Here is a 4,266-nt window from a genome sequence, read left to right as displayed (position 1 = left end):
AGGAGCAGAGAGGAGGAGAAGAGAGAGGCAAGAGAGAGAGAGAGTGAGAAGGAGAGGAGAGAGAGAGAGAACGTGTGAGAGAGAGAGAGAGGAGAGAGCGAGAGAAAGAGGGAGAGGAGAGAGATCGAGAGAGAGCAGAGAGAGAGCAGCCAGAGAGCAGAGATGCCCGTCATTCTCTCTCTCTCTTCTTCGTCGGCGCGGTTTTTTTTAAGCCGAGTCTCTTTCCGTTCTCTCGCTGACAATATCCGCGTGTGTTCAGCCGAAGTGTTATTGATGTAAGGCCGTGGTGGCTGCAGTATTACCTGATGATATACGCTCTCCTACTGACGTCTTCTGATATGACAAATAGTGTCATAGGAGAGCGTAATATTGCGTATGTCGTCTTTGTAATAGATGCTAGCAGAAGCATTTACTGGTATATGTTGGGAATACACTATGCCGCACCACGCACGCCACACACACACACACACACACACACACAACACACCACAGCACACACACACACACACACCACACACACACACGCACACACACACAACACGCAGCGCGCGCGCACACACACAACCACACACACAACACACACACACGCACACACACACACGCGCGGCGACACCATACTCACACACACCACACACACACACAAACAGCACACACACACAAAACCCCCCCACCTCCACACACACACACACACACGCCCACGCACGCACACACACACACACACACACACCCACACACGCACACACACACACGCACGCAACAGCAGCACGCACGCAGCACACCACACACAGCAACACACACAACACACACACACACACACACACACACACACACACACACACACACAACGCAACGCACGCACGCACACACGACACATAATTGCAATTCCTGCGTTCTTTGCTAATACTAGTGGCCTGTGATCGTGGCGGTTTCTCTTTCATGCTTACATAAAACTCGCGTTGTTGAATCGCGTACTGTATCACGTAAGAAACGCCTAAAGCAACCGTCGCAAAATTTAGTGTCCAAATGTTGCTGCTACATTTATAGACCAAACCCGAAAAATTACTGGCGCGCCCCCCAAAGGTACCAGGCCTAAAATTTTTGATTGTTTGCCTAGATCATAGCAAACCGAATTTACACACATTCTCTCTCTCGTCTCGCTCTCTCTCTCTCTCTCTCTCTCTCTCCTCTCCTTCTCTCTCTCTCTCTCTCTCGCTCTCTCTTTCTTTCTTTGTCTCTCTCGTCTCTCTCTCTTCTTCTTTCTCTCTCTCTCTCTCTCTCTCTCTCTCTCTCTCTCTCTCTCTCTCTCTCTCTCTCTCTCTCTTTATCTCTCTACGCCTCTCTCCCTCCCTTCTCCCTCTCCATTATCCTTCTGCGCGTACTAACTGTACATTCCTCTTCTTCTTCCTCTCTCAGGTTCAGGAAGCGTGACACGGCAGGTGAGGAAGTGAATCGCACCGTGTCGCTACGATGCGACGTCGACAACGCCGACCATCTCGTCGCTCTGATCGCTCTCATGAACAACGAACTGACGACGTCCGGCCTCAACCCCGCCGACTTCTTCCGTCGCCTGGACGCCGACGGCGACGGCGCCCTCTCTCGGGAGGAATTGCAAAAATACATCATCGAAGCGTTCGGTCTGACTTCGTAGGCGGAGAAGGAGGAGGAGGATGGGGAGGAGAAGGAGAAGAAAGAGGAAGATGAGGAGGAGAATGAGGAGGGAGAGAAAGAGGAGGAGGAGAAAGAGAAAGGGGCGAGTAGGAAGAGAAAGAAGAGAAAACGGAGAAAGAGGAAGAGGAGGAGCAGGAGGAGGAAAAAGAAGAGTAAGAAGAAGAAAAAGATTGAGCAGCTTAATGCAATGTAAATTTATTTTACTTCACAGAATGAAATGGAATAGATACATGTGTGCATCGACCTTTCTTATCTCGCAAATATATAGAATCTCATACATATACAGAGATATATGCGGAGATGAAACCAAAAGCTTCAGGGTCTATCCGCCTGCTTACACTACAACTATCTACATATAATCCACACACACATGTGTTGTGATTAGCTTACGCAATGCAGTAATTACGCACGCAACGCGGAATACACACGCGCGCGTGTGTTCCAGATTTTACATCTACTAGTACTTTTGTGTACTTAACGCAGTTTTTCCTTCGCGCTCGCCTGACGAAAAGTAATTGTGATCATTGCCATCATTTCTATCTTAACGATGGAGTTAGTTAGGTTGGCATGAGCAATGCATCATTGGTAGCACGTCACTGTATGTTAATGATACGCTATAATAATTAGGAGTATTCTGGCGACATGTTACGCTAGAGTGATTATCGCGTGCGCATGTATGTGTGTGTGCGTGCCTGCGTGCGTGCGCATGTATGTGTGTGTGCCTGCGTGCGCATGTATGTGTGTGTGCGTGCGTGCGCATGTATGTGTGTGTGCGTGCCTGCGTGCGTGCGCATGTATGTGTGTGTGCCTGCGTGACTGACGGCAATGACTGCAGCACGAGCTACGGTATAGTTGTCCGTATATATGTCACGTGTAGTTGCGTGTTATAGTAACTAGTAATATAGTTGATATTAGTAGTGGTGTTAGTTATGTTCAGTAAACTATCACAAGCTAGAGCTATGCCTGCTGCATGCCATGTGTGGCACGGTATAGTTGTCGGCACGACGTGAACTCTCCAGCTAGTAGCTACGTATTATAGTAACTAGTAGTATAGTTGATATTAGTAGTAATATTAGTTATGTTGAGTAAACTATCACAAGCTTGAGCTATGCCATCTTATGCTATCTTGCGACGGGGGTATGACGTCACAGTTTGCTTTGGTTTTTACAGAGTTTTTAACCTTCATGTTGTTGTTGTTGTTTTTTATAAATAACTGCCTTTTAGAAATAAAAAATATTTCGATTTGCGCCCGTATTGCGCTAAATGTTGCTTGAAAATCTTACTCGAAATGTTACCTAAATGCAAAAAAACCTGCCGTTTTTGAACAAAAAACCTGCCGTTTTTGAACAAAAAACAATGCTGATATAAGCTGACTAGGAATCCTCCTAACCTAAATAATGCTTTTTGTGAGAAAAACTGTTTTTACTTAAAAAAACGCGTATTTTCCTCGAATTCCCAGTGCAGTTACGACTGCGACACAGTGCACCCGTCATCTTCGAATAAAATCTTAATATTGTTATCTTAATCTAAAATGAAGGACGGCAGAAACGAAGCGAGGGTTGATGAGGGAGTAAGAGAAGCATCTATATTGCTTTCACTGAATGTTTTCTCCGGTCTACGTTGGTACACGTGTAGCAGGCCCACAGTCTGAGTAACAGCCTAAGGAAGAGGCCGTGACGGGGCCGAGTCATGAGGAGGGAGGGAGGGAGAGAGGGAGGGAAAAAGGAAGGGGAGGGGAGAGATGGGTGCACAGGCACTTGAAGCGTTTCAATAAAATATAATGCTAACTAAATACGAAATCTATTTACTACAAAATCCTTAATGTTTCTATAGGCCTACTCTCTTTCACCTATTATTGCCGAAAGTTTCCTACCATTGCATTACCGGCTGCCATTGCTCTCGCGGCGCGACTGTTGCACGCTTACACTAATATATAGAGCAGGTAAGAAAGCGCGATCCCAAAATTCTTCCATCCGAAACCGAAATGTTTGATTGACGGTAAAATCATCTGCTCTCGGCCTGCCTTGCTACTGTCGCAGCACACACAGCAACCTAACACCGTCGTCCCTCGCACCTGCTCTCTGCACGAAACCCACGGCCAGCGGTTAATTTTCACAAACGTTGCGATATAGACTGTCGCCGATACTATACGTAGTCACCGGTCGCCTCGCACCGATGACGAGCGTGACGACCATCTAAACCCATAGCGGCGGTGGTTTATTCCCGCTTAAAAAAAATCTTTTAATTAAAATAAAAAAGTTAAAGTTAAATCTTAAAATTGTTATTACGGCTGCTAGTTTGGTCGATGTTACGAATAATTCTGCTGCAGGGGTATTCTGTTAATGTCCGCTTTGTCTCTTACGTCATCAGTGCGTCGGTGTAGAAATCTTCTGCGTTTGTTCGTGTTAGCACAATTGCGTGTATCGGATTCACGACTGGCTCTATATCACCGTCTATCTAAAATGCTGATGTGTGTTTGTGTGTGTGTGTGTGTGTGTGTGTGCGTGCGTGCGTGCGTGCGTGCGTGTGTGTGTGTGGTGGGGGTGGGGGTTGTGTGTATTTGTGTGCGTGTGTGCGCGCGCGGGTGTGTGTTTGTGT

The sequence above is a fragment of the Priapulus caudatus genome, unplaced genomic scaffold, assembly GCF_000485595.1.
Source record: "Priapulus caudatus unplaced genomic scaffold, Priapulus_caudatus-5.0.1 Scaffold1355, whole genome shotgun sequence".
Lineage (NCBI taxonomy): Eukaryota > Metazoa > Priapulida > Priapulimorpha > Priapulimorphida > Priapulidae > Priapulus > Priapulus caudatus.
The sequence above is the reverse complement of the archived record's forward strand: the minus strand, read 5'-3'. Positions refer to the sequence as shown.